Raw genomic sequence first — 22,397 nt, 5'->3', positions numbered from 1 at the left:
CTGACTTATGGTTTCCTCATTCCATTAAAAGTTTCTGTTCAATATGAATTCTCTGATGAACAATGAGAGTAGATTTCTTGCTAAAGGCTTTTCTACAGTCATTGCATTCATAAGGTTTATCTCCAATATTTCTATGATATACAGTGAGGTGTGATTTCTTGCTGAACGCTTTTCCACATTCAGTGCATTCGTAGGGTTTCTCTCCAGTATGATCTGATGTTCGATGAATTACGAACCCTGAACAAAGGCTTTACCACATCCATTGCATTTACATTGTTTGTCCCCAGTGTGAGTTCTCTGATGTACGATGAGATCTGATTTCTGAATAAAGGCTTTTTTACATTCATTACATTCAAAAGGTTTCTCCCCAGTATGAATTCTGTGGTGAACACTCAGTTCTGACTTTCTATTGAAGACTTTTCCACACTCCTTACATCCATGCCGCTTCTCCCCAGTATGAGTTATTTGATGTACTATCAGCAGAGTGCCAGATGAAGGCTTTCTCACATTCATTGCATTCATATGGTTTATCCCCAGTATGAGCCCTTTGATGGATAGTAAGTGTTGACTTTTGATGAAAGCTTTCCCACATTCACTGCATTCATAGGGCTTCTCCCCTGCGTGGATCTTCTGATGAATGCTTTTTTTGACTTCTGGATGAATGTTCGACTTCTGGATGAATGCTTTCTCACACTCACTTCATTCATAGTGTTTCTCTCCTGTATGAGTTCTCTGATGTACAGTTAGTTGTGACTTCTGAATAAATGCCTTTTCACATTCATTACTTTTGTATGGTTTATCTCCTGTATGAATTCTCTGATGTACAGTGAGTCCTGACTTTTCCACACTGCATACATTTATATGGCTTCTTGCTAGTAAGAATTTGAGGTTGTGCAAAGAGGTGTGATTTCTAAATAAAGGTGCTGATGTGTACATTAGATGTTCTGTTTAGAGGAACTGCTTTCCTCTATTAATGGTTTATCTACTCAGTCAATGACTTATTGTTAAATACAATTTTGTTCAAAAGCTTGTCTTGGTTTTCCCGATTATTTAACTCATTTTCAAGTTTCCATCCAGCCTTCAAAAATTGAGTATAATACTATGTTATAGAGTATACTTTTAGAAATTCTCTCTTGAAAAGTTAATTCATTAATTTTGGGTCTAATTTCAAAGTCTAAAATAAAGTCCAAATGTAAATATTACTTTGCTCTTTGGCTTTTAAGAAAACAAAACACAAAAGTCAAATAAAGTTCTTCATTTTAATGGAAATTTTAATGGAAATCTGACAGTGAGTATGGTCAGCTTTGAAATTAAAGAATATCACCCAAGGATAAAGAATAAAACCTAAAGACAGAAGAAGAAACATATATGAAAAGAAGTAGGCAGGGGAACAGTGGAAAAAAGAAGAGCTGATGAATTCAGTATCATAGTTTCACACAGTACCACATTCTTCACCTCACCCTCACTTGACCTCAAGGCTCTATAAATAGCAGAAGCAGAGCAAAGTACAACTGCAGGAAGGATGTAGGAATGACACTAGCAAAGGGGTGTGAGAGTGAGCTGAAGTGACCAAAAGAAAGATTAAATCTACCCTAAATCTAGAAATACTTCACAAGTAACCAGAGAACTTAGAGCACAACTACAGAGAAAGGATTTTAAAGTGTGTGCATCTTAAAGGGTCAAATAACCTATAAAGGCCAGGTATAAGACAGAACAAAACTCATTTAAAAAGAACAAGCATAGATCCAGAGGGAGAAAAAAGGCAAAAAATGAAGAAACACTTCCTAGTAATTTGGCGGTGAAGACAGAGAAAAAAAGAAAAATGGGAAATTTTAGGGTCCTGTAAGACAAATGAGAATCACAAAACCAGGAAACCTGAAACTCTTCCCCCATCATAGAAACGAGGATGGAGAAGAGGAGGAGAGAAAAGAGGAGAAAGAGAGGAAGAGGAAAGGACAAGGAGAGAAGGAGAAGAGAAGAGGAAGAAAGGAGAGGAAAGGAAGAAAGAAAGGAACCCTGCTACTGTATTGTGAACCTTGCTATGTTAACAGAAAGAGGTTCCACAAAATTAGAAACCATATAAAAACCCTGAGATATGATAAAAATGAAGAGAAGGACAGCTGATAGAGAACTATTATGGAAAATCAGGAAATAAATTTGTATAGAAATCAACAGAGAAAACTGCCCCCTGCAAAAAATAAACAAGCAAACAAAACTAGGCACGAGACAGAAGAAAATTTTGTCTGCCCTCCAAACAAAATTAAATATACTGAAATAAGCATTTGAGGACATGAAAATGGCCATGAATTGGAACTTCAAAAACTAAAAACTGAAGTGGATGAAAACCAGGAAGGAAAAAAAGCCAACTTTCTTTAAAATACTCAGAACAAAAAGTATGTAAGAGGAAATAGATGTGACATTTCAAATGTTGATAACTATTGAGGCAAATTCTTTATATTTGCCTCTATGTGTATAACTGAAAATGTTCATACTATAACATAAAAGAGAGAACATCTGTAAAAAAAATGCTGGAACGATGAACCAGAAGGCATTATAAATGGCTGTCTAAAATGGTGGAGGTTGAGGAAAAAACAGTCAATGGAGAGGAATGAAAGCAAGACTTTTATGAGTACGTCATTCTATATAGTTTCAACTTTTGAAACTTGTAAAACTTTTACATTTTTAAAAAATTAAAATTCAGTCCAAAAAATAAGCCCCTAAAATAAAAACGAAGAAATGAATTATATATGAAGTTGATAAAATAACCACAATGGTATATAATTATTCAAAGTGACCTTTGAACACTATCCTCTAACTGCATGTCTTTTTTTTTTTTTTTTAATTTAAAGGAGTTGAATTGAGCAATGAATGATTCACTAATAGGGCAGTCCTCCAAAATCACAGCAGATTCAGAGAGACTTACTGAAGTCTTTGCATGGTGAAAAAAAAAGATGTATTGACAAAAAAAGGGAAGTGATGTACAGAAATTAGAAGTGAGGTACAGAAATAATGGGCTTGGTTACAGCTTAACATTTGTCTTATTCAGACGCAGTTTGAATAGTTGGCTACATTTGACTGGCCAAAACTCAGTGATTGGTACAGGTGTGGGCTATAGTCAGTTTACACCTCCACTTGTTATAGTTCACAATGTACAGAAAAACTTTTAGGTTGAAAGAAAAGCAGGTCTTTTTAATGTGGTTTGAAGCTAAGCTGCTTGATTACATTACTACAGGAGGCTACTCATTTCTTCACAGGTTTGGAGAAGAAAAGTATGGTTCCACCCCTAAAAACTGCATTTCTTCTTGGACCTCTTCCTTAAGAAGATTAACCCTAAAGCCAGTGATCCAATTACAAAATAAGTTTAGTTGAAAAGACCACCAATTTAACTGAATCAGTCTTTGAAACTCCTTGTCAAAGAAATGTACATCTTTAAAGGAAGTCTTTATTTGTCAGGGCATCTCTATCTGTGCACCTAAACCACTAGGAACTTTAACTATAGGGAAGACAATGGCTTAAGGTTTACATAATAGAGCTTGCCTTTGTTTAGATCTGTGTTCCATATGCCTTCGTTAGGTATATTTTCTACCTAGTTTCACCTAAGAATTACGTCTTTGGAGATGCATATTTAAAGTTGCCTAGCTAACAATTGTTTAGGGCATGGAATAGGTAATCAAGAGACTGATAGTCTAAAGTGGGGATAGAAACAATTTGAAGCCTGGCAATTAAGAATCTTATAAATCCATAAGATCTGCTTCTGTCTGTGTGTCTGTATATATGTGTCATGTTATGTGATATTTCACTAATAAAATTATAAGAAAAAGCTCTGGTCTCGGGAGCAAGATGGCCGAATAGGAACAGCTCCAGTCTCTAGCTCCCAGCGCGAGCAACACAGAAGACGGGTGATTTCTGCATTTTCAACTGAAGTGCAGACCGACATCCCACAACTCACACAGCGGGGTACACCCCTGAGACGAAGCTTCCAGAGCAAGAATCAGACAGGAGCACTCGCTGTTGAGCAATATTCTATCTTCTGCAGCCTCCGCTGCTGATACCCAGGCAAACAGGGTCTGGAGTGGACCTCAAGCAATCTCCAACAGACCTGCAGCAGAGGGTCCTGACTGTTAGAAGGAAAACTAACAAACAGAAAGGACACCCACACCAAAACCCCATCAGTACATCACCATCATCGAAGACCAAAGGCAGATAAAACCACAAAGATGGGGATAAAGCAGGGCAGAAAAGTTGGAAATTCAAAAAATAAGAGCGCATCTCCCTCTCCAAAGGAATGCAGCTCATCACCAGCAACGGATCAAAGTTGGATGGAGAATGACTTTGACGAGTTGAGAGGAGACGGCTTCAGTCCATCAAACTTCTCAGAGCTAAAGGAGGAATTATGTACCCAGCGCAAAGAAACTAAAAATCTTGAAAAAAGAATGGAAGAATGGATAACTAGAATAATCAATGCAGAGAAGGCCATAAATGAACTGACAGAGATAAAAACCATGACACAAGAAATACGTGACAAATGCACAAGCTTCAGTAACCGACTTGATCAACTGGAAGAAAGAGTATCAGCAATTGAGGATCAAATGAATGAAATGAAGCGAGAAGAGAAGTCTAAAGAAAAAAGAGGAAAAAGAAATGAACAAAGCCTTCAAGAAGTATGGGATTATGTGAAAAGACCAAATCTACATCTGATTGGGCTTCCTAAAAGGGGGAGAATTGAACCAAGTTGGAAAACACTCTTCAGGATATCATCCAGAAGAATGTCCCCAACCTAGTAAGGCAGGCCAACATTCAAATTCAGGAAATACAGAGAATGCCACAAAGATACTCCTCGAGAAGAGCAACTCCAAGACACATAATTGTCAGATTCACCAAAGTTGAAATGAAGGAAAAAATGTTAAGGGCAGCCAGAGAGAAAGGTCGGGTTACCCACAAAGGAAGCCCATCAGACTAACAGCAGACCTCTTGGCAGAAACTCTACAAGCCAGAAGAGAGTGGGGGCCAATATTCAACATTCTTAAAGAAAAGAATTTTCAACCCAGAATTTCATATCCAGCCAAATTAAGTTTCATCAGTGAAGGAGAAATAAAATCCTTTACAGACAAGCAAATGCTTAGAGATTTTGTCACCACCAGGCCTGCCCTACAAGAGACCCTGAAGGAAGCACTAAACATGGAAAGGAACAACTGGTACCAGCCATTGCAAAAACATGCCAAAATGTAAAGACCACCGATGCTAGGAAGAAACTGCATCAACTAACAAGCAAAATGACCTGCTAATATTACAATGACAGGATCAAGTTCACACATAACAATATTAACCTTAAATGTAAATGGACTAAATGGTCCCATTAAAAGACACAGACTGGCAAATTGGATAAAGAGTCAAGACCCATCAGTTTGCTGTATTCAGGAGACCCATCTCACATGCAGAGACACACATAGGCTCAAAATAAAGGGATGGAGGAAGATCTACCAAGCAAATGGAGAACAAAAAAAAAGCAGGGGTTGCAATCCTAGTCTCTGATAAAACAGACTTTAAACCATCAAAGATCAAAAGAGACAAAGAAGGCCATTACATAATGGTAAAGGGATAAATTTAACAGGAAGAGCTAACTATCCTAAATATATATGCACCCAATATAGGAGCACCCAGATTCAGAAAGCAAGTCCTCAGAGACTTAAAAAGAGACTTAAATTCCCATACAATAATAATGGGAGACTTCAACACCCCACTGTCAACATTAGACAGAACAACGAGACAGAAAGTTAACAAGGATACCCAGGAATTGAACTCAACTCTGCACCAAGCAGACCTAATAGACATCTACAGAACTCTCCACCCAAAAACAACCTAATATACATTCTTCTCAGCACCACATTGCACTTGCTTCAAAGAGAATGAAATACCTAGGAATCCAACTTACTAGGGATGAAAAGGACCTCTTCAAGGAGAACTACAAACCACTGCTCAGTGAAATCAAAGAGGACACAAACAAATGGAAGAACATACCATGCTCATGGATAGGAAGAATCAATATCGTGAAAATGGCCATACTGCCCAAGGTAATTTATAGATTCAATGCCATCCCCATCAAGCTACCAATGAGTTTCTTCACAGAATTGGAAAAAACTGCTTTAAAGTTCATATGGAACCAAAAAAGAGCCCGCATTGCCAAGACAATCCTAAGTCAAAAGAACAAAGCTGGAGGCATCACACTACCTGACTTCAAACTGTACTACAAGGCTACAGTAACCAAAACAGCATGGTACTGGTACCAAAACAGAGATATAGACCAATGCAACAGAACAGAGTCCTCAGAAATAATACCACACATCTACAGCCATCTGATCTTTGACAAACATGAGAAAAACAAGAAATAGGGAAAGGATTCCCTGTTTAATAAATGGTGCTGGGAAAATTGGCTAGCCATAAGTAGAAAGCTGAAACTGGATCCTTTCCTTACTCCTTATACCAAAATTAATTCAAGATGGATTAGAGACTTAAATGTTAGACCTAATACCATAAAAACCCTAGAAGAAAACCTAGGTAATACCATTCAGGACATAGGCATGGGCAAGGCCTTCATGTCTAAAACACCAAAAGCAATGGCAACAGAAGCCAAAATTGACAAATGGGATCTAATTAAACTAAAGAGCTTCTGCACAGCAGAAGAAACTACCATCAGAGTGAAGAGGCAACCTACACAATGGGAGAAAATTTTTGCAATCTACTAATCTGACAAAGGGCTAATATCCAGAACCTACAAAGAACTCAAACAAATTTACAAGAAAAAAACAAACAACCCCATCAAAAAGTGGGCAAAAGATATGAACAGACATTTCTCAAAAGAAGACATACATACAGCCAACAGACACATGAAAAAATGCTCATCATCACTGGCCATCAGAGAATTGCAAATCAAAACCACAATGAGGTGTCATCTCACACCAGTTAGAATGGCAATCATTAAAAAGTCAGGAAACAACAGGTGCTGGAGAGGATGTGGAGAAATAGGAACACTTTTACACTGTTGGTGGGATTGTAAACTAGTTCAACCATTGTGGAAAACAGTATGGCGATTCCTCAAGGATCTAGAACTAGAAATACCATATGATCCAGCCATCCCATTACTGGCTATATACCCAAAGGATTATAAATCATGCTGCTATAAAGACACATGCACACATATGTTTATTGCAGCACTATTCACAATAGCAAAGACTTGGAATCAACCCAAATGTCCATCAGTGACAGACTGGATTAAGAAAATGTGGCACATATATGCCATGGAATACTATGCAGCCATAAAAAAGGATGAGTTTGTGTCCTTTGTAGGGACATGGATGCAGCTGGAAACCATCATTCTCAGCAAACTATCGCAAGAACAGAAAACCAAACATGGCATGTTCTCACTCATAGGTGGGAAATGAACAATGAGATCACTTGGACTCAGGAAGGGGAACATCACACACTGGGGCCTATCATGGGGAGGGGGGAGGGGGGAGGGATTGCACTGGGAGTTATACCTGATGTAAATGACGAGTTGATGGGTGCAGCACACCAACATGGCACAGGTATACATATGTAACAAACCTGCACGTTGTGCACATGTACCCTAGAACTTAAAGTGTACTACTACTACTACTACTACTACTACTACTACTACTACTACTAAAAGCTCTAATTGATTGGTTTAAAGAAAAATAAGCACTTAAATGAAATATTTTATCAGAAAAAAATGAAGCTAGCTCAAATGCCTTTTAGTTCATGTGATTTTAGTAATCTTTGGTAAATAAAACTAGTTTCAAAATTATTTTCAGTAATTTAAAATGTTAAAGTCATTATATTAAATTAAGTAATCCTAGTTTTTCAATAGAAATTAGGGTTATTGGCCTAGCAGGGTGGCTAATGCCTGTAATCCCAGCACTGTGGGAGGCTGAGGCAGGAGGACTGCTTGAGCCCAGGAGTTCAAGACCAGCCTAGGCAACATAGTGAGATCTTGTCTCTACTAAAAATTAAAAATTAAAAAATTACACCACTGCACTCCAGCCTGGGTGACAGAGCAAGACCCAGTCTCACAAAAAAAAAGCTACATTTCCAATATGAGGTCATGGAGAAAGAAATTTTAATGAAAAAAATGAGAAATTTGTGTCATTAAGAGTTAGAATAGTAGAATATATGCAATAAAACTACTAGACATGGAAAACAATTCTACATACAACGTGTATAAAGATATGTTTTTTATTAAGCTAATAAGCATGACAATGTGGTTTTTGCTAAAGGAAAAGTAAGATTTCTTCAAAATGAATGAAAAAATGGTATAGCTGAAACTAAATGGATAGGAAGAGAAAGGATAAAAGGGTGGGGAATGAGAAACCTTTGATTCTTGTATGGCTGTGTGGTCACCCTGTTAGGAAGCTGCAGCTGGGCTGGGCTGTGTTCAGTTACTAAAGATAAAAGTTACCAGTGGAATTTAGAGATAAGTCAAACTTCCAGGGTATTGGTTTACTGCATGCATAAGGAAATGCAAACTAATAAAGAAAGAGCATAGTCAATTCTTTTATTGTTATCTACAATAGCTAAAATGCCTCTCTCTCTCTCTCTCTCTCTCTCTCTCTCTCTCCCCCTCCACCCCCGCCTCATGTGTATGCACATGTGCCACCCTTGCAGGGTCTGGCTCCTGAGCAGAAGGTGGCCACATGATATTTTCCTCTATTTTTTTTCTGCCTGCTTTATATGAGTGTGTATGTGTGTTTATGTATACATACGTATATTTTGTTGTGTTCACAAGGTACCAAATTGACTTAGAGTTAAGAAGTACTCATAAATTATGTACAATCTTTGATAAATCTTTGACAAATAAGCTGGTTTTAAAATTATTAGTAAAATTATATCAGAAATGTCTTAAGGATTGTCAACATACATTTTTATTTGGGTTTATTGATCACGTGGTTTCATATCTATCTCTGCCAGATATTATTAGGTGCCAAAATTTGTCACAACAGTTATAAAACTATAAGCCCATCCCAAGACAGAATGATCCTTGTTTGTGCACTTTTTTTTGAGACAGAGTCTGGCTCTGTCACCCAGGCTGGAATGCAGTGGCACCATCTCAGCTCACTGCAACCTCTGCCTCCCAGGCTCAAGCAAGCCTCCCACCCAGCCTCCTGAGTAGCTGGGACTACAGGTGTGCATCACCACACTCAGTTAATTATTGTATTTTTTTTGGTAGAGATGGGGTTTTGCCATATCGCCCAGGCTGATCTCAAACTCCTGAACTCAAGCATCCTGCCTGCCTCAGCCTCCCAAAGTCCTGGGATTACAGTCATGAGCCACTGAACCAGCTTCTAATTTTTGATAAATAAAACATTTAGTATTGTTTAATGAAAACAGCTAAACCTTCTGAGTTATTGACAAAATGTCCATCTGTTTAAGGTTCTTTTTTTTAAATATACTTTAAGTTCTAGGGTACATGTGCACAATGTGCAGGTTCATTACACATATATACATGTGCCATGTTGGTGTGCTGTACCGATTAACTCGTCATTTACATTGGGTCTATCTCCTAATGCTATCCCTCCCCAGTCCCCCACCCCATGACAGGCCCCAGTGTGTTATGTTTCCCTTCCTGTTTCCAAGTGTTCTCATTGTCTAACTGCATGTATTTACTGGGGTATTCTAAGAACACAAAGAACTGCAAAGAAATCTTAAACCTCATCAATTTGTTGTCTCTCAAGTAGTAACATTTCTATGATAATTTTATTTCTTAGGCCGGGCGCGGTGGCTCAAGCCTGTAATCCCAGCACTTTGGGAGGCCGAGACGGGCGGATCACGAGGTCAGGAGATCAAGACCATCCTGGCTAACACAGTGAAACCCCGTCTCTACTAAAAAAAAAACACACAAAAAAAATTAGCCAGGCGAGGTGGCGGGCGCCTGTAGTCCCAGCTACTCGGGAGGCTGAGGCAGGAGAATGGCGTGAACTCGGGGAGCGGAGCTTGCAGTGAGCTGAGATCCGGCCACTGCACTCCAGCCTGGGTGACAGAGCAAGACTCTGTCTCAAAAAAAAAAAAAGAAAAAAAGAAACAACCCAAGTGACCATCAACAGATGAATGGATAAACAAAATATGATATATCTATACAACAGAACATTATTCAGCCATTAAAAAGGAGAAAAACTCTGATACATGCTATAGTATTAGCAAAACTTGTAAATATTATTACATACGTGAAATAAGCCAGACACAAAAGGACAAATATTTTATGATTCTATGTGTATGAAACTACATATTCACCTGATGGTGAGGGAGAAAGGAATGGAAATTATTGCTTGATGGGTATACAGCTTCTGTTGAGGTAAGAAAAAAGTTTTAGAAATAGATTGTGGGGATGGATGCACAACATCATGAGTATAATTCATGCCACTGAATTGTACACTTAAAAATAAAGTGGTGAACTTTATGATATATATATACATATATATAATTTTATTTTATTTTTTGAGACAGAGTCTTGCTCTGTCCCCAGGCTGGAGTGCAGTGGCGTGATCTTGGCTCACTGCAACCTCTGCCTGCCAGGTTCAGGTGATTCTCCTGTCTCAGCCTCCCAAGTAGCTGGGACTACAGGTGTGTGCCACTTCACTTGGCTAATTTTTTACATTTTTAGTAGAGATGGGGTTTCACTGTGTTAGCCAGGATGGTCTCAAGCTCCTGACCTCATATCCGCCTGCCTCGGCCTCCCAAAGTGCTGGGATTACAGGTGTGAGCCACCACGCCCGGCCTTTATATATATATATTTTATGACAAAAAAGAATTTTATTTGTCCAAATTAAGTATGAGGTATCTATTAAAATAGATATCCAAGTGGCAATAATGAGTAGGCAGTTGGACTTAATAGAACGACAGTTGTTCAGAACAAAATTTAGAAAGCATGGAATTCAAGTTGAGAAAACAGAAGTAAGAAGTGAGGTGAGGGCTCTGATGAACAGTGAAACAAAAGTAGTATCAATGTATTAGAGGTGTAGATGAAACTGAAGAATTGCCGGAGTCAAGATGCTAGCGCAAATGAGCTAGAAACATGGACATAATGGCCAGAGGGTGAAATGCTTAGAGGTGGTACAGTTATTGTTAATTACAAAACTAGAATATCACTGTAGGACTTGGTAACTGAAATGGGGTAGAAGAAAATAATCTCTGGAAATGAGGGGGAAAGTTTCCATCTTCACCCCTCCCCAGTCCTACCCTTAAACCTTGACTTCCAGCATTACAGGATATATACAGGTCCTGAACTCTACAGGATGTTTTCTGCTTGTGGATCTTTATAGCTACTGCTCTTCCACTGAGACTTCCCTTCTCCATCTTGTTTTCTGGACAAACTCCTGGCCCTCTTCCAGACTCAGTTTTGAAAATCATGTCCTAAGCTTTCACAGAGTCTCCATCCACATCCCCACCATGACCACCCAGCCCCTGGCAGAGTTAGCCACCTCTTACTGGGCCCCAACAGCACCAATCATGTCCGTCAGGTCACTGATCACAATGTATTGTCACTATCCAACTCTGAGCTCCTCCCTGTATTACCAAGCACGGCAATAATAAATGTATGTGGGTAATAAATGTGTATGGATTGAAGGAATGAATGTGCTTACACTATGGAGGAAGAGTCAGCAGACATAAATGTTTATCTAACAAAAAAGCACAAATTCCAACACAGTCTTGCCCTGAATAGCTCCCAGACTATTTTAGTCCACTTGGGCTACCATAACAAAATACCATAGACTGAGAGGCTTATAGATAACAGAAAATTCTCATAGTTCTGGAGACTAGGAAGTTTAAGATCGAGGCACCAGCAGATTTTCTGTCTAGTAAGTGACTGTTTTCTGGTTCCTCCTGTGTCATCACATGGCAGAAGGGGCAAGGACCCCTCAAACCTCTTTTATAAAGGCATAAATTCTATTGATGAGGGCTCCACCATCATGATCTAATCACCTCCCAAAGAACCCACCTCCTAACACCATCACTTTAGGGTTAGGATTTCAACATATAAATTTTGGCAGGATATAAAAATTCATATCATAAACCAAATGGCAGAAAGACAAATCCTGGAAATCTCAGTTCCAGGTGACAACATCTGTGATACAGGAAAGCATATGCAGCTGTGCCCATTAAAAGGAACAGATGCTAGAGACTCTAAAAAATTTCTAGAAAGAGGGGAATGTTGGAGACAGCATTGAAGCATGAATAGTAGCTTTCTTGGGAACCAGTTGGGAAGGACATTCCAGACACATGAAGTCCACCTTACCTGGTGTTAAACAGCTGAGTGAACTCTGATAATTAGTCCATAGTGTTAGGTTTTGAAGGGAAGGCAAGGGTTAAAGAAAGACAGAGAGAGAGAGAGAGAGAGAGAGAGAGAGAGACAGAGAGTTGGCAGCTCTACAGCAAATGCAGGTTTTGTGTCCAGCACAAGACCTGCGGAGGTAGGGGATCTACTTTATGCCAGAGCCCACCGCCACTTACAGGCTGGAGTACTTATAGGTATGGGTGACAGGGATCTGGGAAGTATGGCTTGCTGCCCAGCAGGAGATTGATAAGAGGTTCCTGTGATCAGGCAGTTTGGCCCTTTTTCCAGTGGGATGTGATAGGATGTTCCTCGGACCTTTGCCCAGCAGGATATGAGAGGGACATTCCTTCAGTTGGGCCTTTGCCCAGCAGGGTATGATAAGGACGTTCCTGTGCCTTGTGGTCAGATGGTTAGGCAGGATGTTTCTCATGGCCCAAATCCCATATCAGTGGTATCAAGGGAACAGAACAGAGATCTAGAAATAGACCCTTCCCCCACATCCCCATATACACAACTGACATTTAACACTTGGTGTTGGAGGTATCAGTGGTGGGAAGAGATGTCATGTGAAGTTTGTGACAAGTCCCAGTGAAATGATCACAGCTCCTGGAGTGAAGCCAGCCCATCTGCAGTGGAGAATTTTATGCTTTTGTAAAATATATCCTGGCATGCTATTGCACCCTAGCAAAGATGGAATGTGTGACCATGGGCACCAAATGACTACCCCATGAGAACTGTCCATTATGACGTCAAATCAGTGAAACCCATCAAATAATCATCAGCAGGCTTGATAAAAATAAAAATCCATTGAAAGATGGAAGTGGTACATTGAAGAACAGCAGACATAAGCGCATGGCATCCACCACTGTTACATCAGCACTTCCTTATTAGCTCCTATCCACAACAGTGTAAAGGGTTCTATAAAACCAGCTATAATTGGTTTGTTATGTGAAGCCAAAATGATTGGCAGCTGCACTACAGCCTCATTCATGAATGGCTCTGAAAGATCACCCTCAAATTGTGACAAATCCTCCCAATGCACAGTTTTAGGTGGTATATCTGATCATACACTTTGTGTGGAAAGAGAAGTGCCCAAAGCTAGACTATATAGAGACTCATAAGCAGTGACAAGTGGCCCGTCTCTCTGGTCAGGGACCTGGAAAGAAAAATGGTGAAATAGCAGAAACAAGAGCTGAATGTGGATTTGCATGTAGATGAACATACAGGAGTGGACACAAAGTTTAAAGAACCTTTCATGTGTTGATACTCACCATAGAACATATACTTTGGAAGGGTCATTAAACAATCAAGTAGACAAAATGACCCAGCCAGTGGATTGTCAGCTGGACCCTGGCATCAGCAACCACAGTGCTGGCACAATGGACACAACAATAGGAGCCACAGTGGCAGAGCTAAAAGTTATTCATGGGCCCCAATCCATGAGCTTCCACTTACCAAAGATGGCCAGGCTAATGGAGCTGCTGAATATCTAATCTGCCCACAACAGAGAGGAACACTGAGCTCTTAATATGACATCACGCCTCAACAACACCAGTCAACCACTTGATTGCCAGTTGACTTCATTTGGTCCCTTCCACTATGAAAGGGACAGTGGGTTGTTCTCACTAAAAGAAACACATATTCCAGGTGTTGGTTTGGTTTACCTTGCCTGCCCACATGGGGCATCAACAATTTCATCAAAGGACGTCCACCAGCATAGGATCTCATAAAACCTTGAATAAACCAGGGAACCTACTTCACAGCACAGGTGATACAGAAATAAACCCTCTATTTTGGGATCCACTGGTCATATCACATACTAGAGCACCCAGAAACTGCCAAGAGTGTTTGAGAAGCCTCCTGAAGACTCTTCTGGAGCTTGGAGGCAATATTCTATTAAGTTGGGGTGAAAACCTGAAGGGAGCCAGCCCCTCCACACCTGTGGGTATTTCTCATCAGGTGGGATGAGAGACTGAGAAAAGAAATAAGACCCAGAGACAAAGTATAGAGAAAGAACAGTGGGCCCAGGGGACTGGCGCTCAGCATACAGAGGACCCGCACCAGCACCGGTCTCTGAGTTCCCTCAGTATTTATTGATTACTGTTTTCACTATCTCAGCAAGGGGAATGCGGCAGGAGGACAGGGTGATGGTGGGGAGAAGGTCAGCAGGAAAACATGTGAGCAAAGGAATCTGTGTCACAAATAAGTTCAAGGGAAGGTACTGTGCCTTGATGTGCACGTAGGCCAGATTTATGCTTCTCTCCACCCAAACATTTCAGTGTAGCAAAGAGTAACAGAGCAGCATTGCTGCCAGCATATCTCGCCTCCAGCCACAGGGCGGTTTTCTCCTGTCTCAGAATAGAATGAATGTACGATCGGGTTTTACACCGAGACATTCCATTCCCAGGGACATGCAGGAGACAGAGGCCTTCCTCTTATCTCAACTGCAAGAGGCCTTCCTCTTTCAGTAATCCTCCGCAGCACAGACCCTTTACGGGTGTCGGGCTGGGGGACAGTCAAGTCTTTCCCTTCCCACGAGGCCATATCTCAGGCTGTCTCAGTGGGAAGAAACCTTGGACAATACCTAGGCTTTATTGGGTAGAGGTCCCTGAGGCTTTCCACAGTGCATTGTGCCCCTGGTTAATCGAGAATGGAGAATGGCGATGACTTTTACCAAGCATACTGCCTGTAAACATATTGTTAACAAGGCACATCCTGCACAGCCCTAGATCCCTTAAACCTTGATTCCACAGAGCACATGTTTCTGTGAGCACAGGGTCGGGGCTAAAGTTACAGATTAACAGCATTTCAAGGCAAAACAATTTTCTTAGTACAGATCAAAGTGGAGTTTCTTATGTCTTCCTTTTCTACATAGACACAATAACAGTCTGATCTCTCTTTTCCCTTCAAAAACCTTCCTGCACAATGTATGCATTAACTTTATATGGTGGTATGCATCCACTGGGAAGAATACATCAGTCCACTAACCCAGAGATGAAAGTGGGAGTGGAGCCTACTTACCGTCACTGCCAATGCCAATTCTAGTAAGACGTACTACTCCCTAAAGGGGGTACATTTTCACCAGAGGACACATTTTTAGTCTCAGTAAATTATAAACTCTGGCTACTCCCTGGATACTTCGAACTCTTTGTGTTCAGGGACCAGGAGGAAAGAGGAGGAGTCACTCTCTGGGTACAGGTAAATAACACTGATATCAGTAGGAAATGGGCTGCTATCGCACAATGTGGGCAGGGAGAAAAACATGTGAAACCTAGTGATTATATTAGTATCTCTTGTCTAATTGTGATATGAATGCACTGGCCCAGGAGCTCTGGACTGAGAAGGGCATAATGACCAATGTCTCAGGTCAGCAGAGTTGATAGCTGAGAATGAATAATGAAGAAGGGAGATGATGAGTTATGTATTGTGACCCTGAGATCAGTGTAGCAGCAGGGGCCATGGTTCATCCCACTAATCTCCCTTTTCTAATTCCTCCTCAGGCATAGAGGCATACCGAAATCCTGGAGGAAGTACTTCTCAGATATATATGGATAATTACATCTGAGCCGAGCGAGGAATGGACTGTAATAGACACACTTGCCGAGATTCTCCTTTAAGGAAGGACTTGTTGCCTAGATGAGAGGAGTGCCATCAGAAGACAACTTCTAGCTATCAGCTACTTCAGGGTGGGCCTCATCTACAGAGAGCTCCCCTACCTAAAGTCATGACCTTTGCAAGACAGCCTACATCTTGTGAATGAGCAAGGTGGAAGTATAAAGGCTCAAGGCAGGACGCTCAGCTGGGGGAAACATTTACTCCAGAGCTCCTCTCCAGGTTGGCAAGGTTTCAGTAGGCTTGCAATGATATTTCAACTTCTTCTGCCCAATCCTCTTTTTCTCCTTTCCTTTCATGGGTGTTGATCTCTAATAAATATCTCATACCTCCAACTCTGTTATGATTTGGATATAGTTTGTCCCCACCAAAACTCATGTTGACATTTGATTCTCAATGTTGTGGTGTTGAGAGATGCAGGCTAGAATAGTAGTTGTATGGGTTATAGGGGGGTGGATCCCTCATGAATGGTTTGGTGCTGTTCTCAAAGTGGTGAGTCCTCACTCTCATGAGACTGAATTAGGTCTCACAGCAATGAATTAGTTCCCATGAGAGTGGGTTGTTTTAAAGCCAGGACACCCCTCAGGTTTTCCCCCTTTCATGTATGCACTTCTCCTTTGACTTTCTCTGCCATGTTGTGACACAGCACAAAAGCACTTGCCAGAAGCCAGGGCCATGTCCTTGAACTGCTCAGCCGGCAGAACCATGAGTTAAATAAACTTCTCTTTATAAGAAGTTCTTTTCTTTCTATATACCCAGTCTCAGGCATTCTTTTACAGCAACACAAAAAGTAGTAAGACAAACTCCATTTCAACACCTGCCTCCAGGGAACTCAAACACAATTTTATTGTGGTCAGATAATATACTCTGTATGATTCCAATTATTTTAAATATATTGAGACTTATCTTGTGCCCCAATGTATTTCCTATCTTAGTGCACATGCCCTGAGCACTTGGAAAAAAAGGTATATTCTGCAGTTGCAGGTTCTATAAACATCAATTAGGTCAAGATCAAGGTTGTTGATAGCATTCTTCAGATAATCATTGTCCTTACTGATTTTTCTAACTGTTCTATCAATTTCTTAAAGAGGGATATTAAAATCTCCAATTATGACTGTGGAATTGCTGGTATCTCCCTTTAATTCTTCCAATATCTGCTTCATGTACTTTGGAGCTCTGTTTAGGTGCATAGACACTTATGAATGTTATGTCTTTCTGTTGAGTTGATCCCTTTATCTTTTTAAAGTGTTCCTCTTTATCTCTGCTCATACTAATTATCAAGAAATCTGTTTTGTCTGATATGAACACAGACATTTCAGACATCTTATACTTACTATTTCTATGGTATATCTTTTTAAATTCATTTACTTTTAACATATCTGTGGTTTTTAGTTAAAGTCTGGATGTTGTAGAGATTGGGTCTCACTTTCTTAGCCATTGGGAAAATTTTTGTCTTTTAATTGAAATGTTTAGTCCATTAACTTTTAATGTAATTATTCTTAGGGCTGGATTTAGCTCTAACATCTTATTTTTTGTATGTTTGTCCCCTTAGATTTTGTTCCTCTGTATCTCTCTTCATACTTCCATTAGGAACTTTTGAATATTTGTAGAGGTTTATTTTATTTGTTGTGTTTGGGCTATACCTCTTTGCATTACTCCTTAGTGGTTTCTCTATAGATTGCTTTATACATCCTTGGCTTTCACAGTCTACTTGAAATTAATATTATACCATATCACATGAAATTTATTGTAAACTTGCTATAATATAGGCATGCTCTCCTTTCATTATGTAAATTTGTCATATGTATTGTATTTAAATACCTTACATTCCATATAAGATAATGTTTTGTTATAAGTAATCCTAAGTATTTTAAAGAATTTAAAAACGAAAACCAGTCTTTTATATTTATCAACACATTTACCTTTTCTGATACTCATCATTGCTTTCTGGGGTTCCACTTACTATGATTTCCTTTCAACTTGAAGAACTGTAGAGTTCTCTGGGGATACACTGTTTTAGTTTTCTTTTATCTGAAAAATGTGATTATTTCACTGTCATTCATGAAGAATACTTTTTGCTGGATATAGATTTTGAGGGTGAAGGTTTTTAAATTCAGTTTTGTTTCTTTCCTATAAGAAAGATACAGATACACTGTCTTCTGGCCCTTGTAGCCTTTGATGGTAAGTCACCAGTCATTTTTGTGTTTTGAAATACATTTAATGTGTAATTTTTCTCTGTCCTTGATGATCTTCTTTGGGGATTTTGTGGGTTTCTTTTAAGACGGGGTCCCCCTCTGTCATCCAGGTTGGAGTGCAGTGGTGTGATTTTGACTCACTGCACCCCCTGGCTCCCAGGCTCAAGTGATCCTCCCACATCAGCCTCCCAAGTAGCTGGAACCACAAGTGTGCACCACCATGACTGGGTAATTTTTTTTGTATTTTTGGTAGAGATGGGTTTTCACCATGTTGCCCAGGCTGGTCTTGAACTCCTGAGCTCAAGTGATCCACCCATCTTGGTCTCCCAAAGTGCTGGGATTACAGGTGTGAGCCACTGCACCTAGCCCAAGGATTTTCTTTTTATCTTTGGGTTTCAGAAGATTGACCAGGATGTGACTTATGGGTTTTTTTTTTTTCCACATTTATCCTGATTGGAATTCACTGAGATTCTCAAATCTGTACATTTGTATTATTCACAAAATTTGGGGACATTTCAGCCATTATATCTTAAAATAGTTTGTGTGTCCCATTCTCTCCTCATGGGATTTCAACTACACTTATGTAAGACATTTTGTTATTGTCCTAAAGGTCACTGAGGTTCTGTTCATTTCTTCTCAGTCTTTTTTTTTTTTTTACTCATTTGTTTGGGAAATTTCTACTGATCTATTTCAAGTTAACTGGCTCCCCTGTCATTCTTATTCTGCAGGCAAATTTATTCAGTGATTTTTTAATTTCAGTGTATTTACAGTTGTAGAATTTTCATTTGTATTTCTTTATAGTTTCTATTTGTTTCATTGAGTTTTTAAAAAACTACATTCCTTGTGATAATTTTCTTTTTAATTTATTAAGCATAGTTACAATATCTACCTTAATATTCTCATATGCTCATTCCATCACCTGGGTTGATTGTCTATTTTCTTGAAATGGGAGGTCACATGTTCTTAATTCTTTGAATGTCAGGCAATTTTTAAAAGTTGTGTCCTACATAACATGAATGGTTAAGATGTGGAGATTCTGGACTCTGTCATACTCCTCTGCAGAGTGCTAATGTTTTTGCTTCATTTAATAATGAACTTAGTTAAACTCAAACTTCAAATGCTGTCTCTAGGCCAGCAGCACAAATGAAAGCTCAGTTCTTTTGTCCTTAGCGTATCCTATGCATGCATAGCTCAGGGGTCATCCAGAGACTTGGGCAGTTTATGCACAGAATTTGGGCTGTCCACTCTTTTGAGTTCCTCTTTCTGAGACTCTACCCTCACTTTCCAGTGACTATGGTTGCCCTGAACTTTGTCCTATGGTTTTTCATGTCAAAAAGATTTTTTTCTATCAAATTATTCCCCTCTGTTACATTAAATTCAGCCTATCTTCAAGCAAACAGCCTTAAAAATGTGATCTAACCCCCTGCCATTCCTTTCTTCTAAGATTCAACTCTTTCACATAATATGCCTGCTTTTGTTCATTCTTCAGTACCATTGGATCATTGGGGTGTGTGTGTGTGTGTTTGTGTGTTTTGTCCAGAGTTTATAATTATCTGTGGGAGGGCCATGCCCAGTAGGAATCCACTTGGCCATATCAGAAATGTTATTACTAAAAAAAAAAAAAAAAAAAAAAAAATTTGATTCATGAGAATATAAAAATTGATTACAAAAACATAAAACTTACTCTTAAACCCACAATCCTGGAAGAACCACTATCCACATAATGATAAGATGCATTTTTCATCATATGTATTTGTGTGTATAAACAATATCTATATTTAAATTAAAATTCTAATGTGCATATAGTTTTGTAACCTGTTTTTTATTTAGTATTTTAGATGCTATAGGTTGGTTTGTACAACATCTATTTTTCAATGCCCATGTCTCTTTATTTCCTTTATGATAAAGGTTAAGAAATTAAAGATTTGGGGCGAGGTGGCGGGCGCCTGTAGTCCCAGCTACTCGGGAGGCTGAGGTTGGAGAATGGCGTAAACCCAGGAGGCGGAGCTTGTAGTGAGCCGAGTTCGCGCCACTGCACCCCAGCCTGGGTGACAGAGCAAAGACTCCGTCTCAAAAAAAAAAAAAAAAAAAAAAGAAATTAAAGATTTGGCCAGGTGTGGTGGCTCACACTTTGAATCACAGCACTTTGGGAGGCCTAGGTGGCCAGATCACTTGAGCCCAGGAGTTTGAAACCAGCCTGAGTAACATGGTGAAACTCTGTCTCTACAAAATTTAAAAAAAAAATACAAAAATTAGCTTGGTGACATGCACCTGTAGTCCCGGCTACTCGGAAGGCTAAGGTGGGAGGAGTGCTTGAGCCTGGGAGGTAGAGATTGCAATAAGCCGAGATTGCACTACTGCACACTCCAGTCTGGGTGACAGAGACCTTGTCTCAAAACAAAATAAAACAAACAAAGAAAAAGATTCCATTTCCTCAAACCTCTCTTTAAACTAGGTGTGGTCATGTGACTTATTTCTGGTCAAAAGATGTGAGCACATTCTTCTAGAAGGGGGACTTTGTGGAAAATTTTAATTTTCTTCAATATTGGATTACTCACTTGACATCTGGAGATGCATCATTCAAACACATTCCTGAGAGTAAAAGTAATAATATAGAATCATTTGTATCTTCTTAAATATAGTTTCAAGTTGTGGTTTTTAATGTCATATTATTCAAATTTTGAAGGTATCATACTTTAATCAATTAACTAGCAATGTATATCTGATTTCTCTCTGTTGTGCAATAAATATTATAGTACGCCCTAATTGTGTAACATAGAATAGATTCCTTGATGGACTGCCGACCATAAGGCTTTGATATATACTGTCAGATTTACATTTTGGTAGGTTGTACAAACTTATACAACTACCAAAAGCAGTGTGTGACAGATTGTTTTCTGCCTCTCACAAACGTAATTATTTTTTAAAATCTTGATTTAAGAAAAAGTGTTTCTACTTTTTTTCCTCTTCTTTATGTCAGAGGAGTTTAGCATCTTTCTCTTCCCACACCCTCAGATTCCAAAAAATATATGCCTGGAATGCTCTTCCATCATATATATATATACACGTAGGTTGCTCTTTTAACCTCTCTGGGTCTTTGCTTTTGTCACCATCTAAGTAAGCTTACTGCCTGCTTCCCATCACTATATTTAAAATTGCATTCCGCAACACTTCCCTCCCCTTCCTTGGCTTGCTTTTTGCCATGCGATGATCTGTTATACTTTATATTGTAGTTGTTTATTTATTGCCTATGTCCTCCTCTAGAATTAAGGTCTATGAGAACAGGGTTTTGTTTGTTTGCTTTCTTTTTGTTTTGTAGACTGTTGTATCTCAGGCACTTAGATGATCATATCACTTGAATAAATAAATGTTTCAAAATTGTTGTTAATAATAATTTACTTTTATGCCCCTTCATTTTCTTAAAGAGGATCTCAAAAACAGTTTAAAAATAATTTTTTAAACTTACTTACACAATGATGTAGATTAGTGGTTTTCAAAGGCTGGTCCCCAGACCAGCAGCACAGGAATCCTCTGGAAACTTAATTAAAATGCAAATTCTCAAGCCCCATCCACAGGGTTTCTGATCCAGTACGTCTGTGACGAGGCCCAAGAATTTGCATTCTAAAGTCTATGCTTTAACAAATCATTCAGGCAATTTTTATGCACACTAAAGTTTACGTATCATTGATTCAGACTTATCTCTGTGTGTCTGTTTTCCTATACTAACCTCCAACTGTATTTAGACATCCTTTCTTCATTCATCAATGCTAACTTTTAATTCATTTTATTACTGCACAAAACGGCTTTCAGCATTCATTTATACCATTCAGGCATACCTATAATTCTCACTGTCTCAGGTGTGGCAATACTATGGGTTCCCCAAGACATGTGGAAATTCAACATAGCCATAACCTGCAACTGTTTCATCCTTCTAAAAAGTGCAGGCTTTCTACAGCTCTAGACAGTGATGACTCATTCTGTGCATAGTGTTATATTTCCACTTGTTAAGAAATTATTGGTGGAAGGCCGGGCGCGGTGGCTCACGCCTGTAATCCCAGCACTTTGGGAGGCCGAGGCGGGCAGATCACAAGGTCAGGAGATCGAGACCACGGTGAAACCCCGTCTCTACTAAAAATACAAAAAATTAGCCGGGCGCGGTTGTGGGCGCCTGTAGTCCCAGCTACTCGGGAGGCTGAGGCAGGAGAATGGCGTGAACCCGGGAGGCGGAGCTTGCAGTGAGCCGAGAT

The sequence above is a fragment of the Macaca mulatta genome, chromosome 15 (genome assembly GCF_049350105.2).
Source record: "Macaca mulatta isolate MMU2019108-1 chromosome 15, T2T-MMU8v2.0, whole genome shotgun sequence".
In the NCBI taxonomy this organism is placed as follows: domain Eukaryota; kingdom Metazoa; phylum Chordata; class Mammalia; order Primates; family Cercopithecidae; genus Macaca; species Macaca mulatta.
This window is presented reverse-complemented; position numbering follows the sequence as displayed.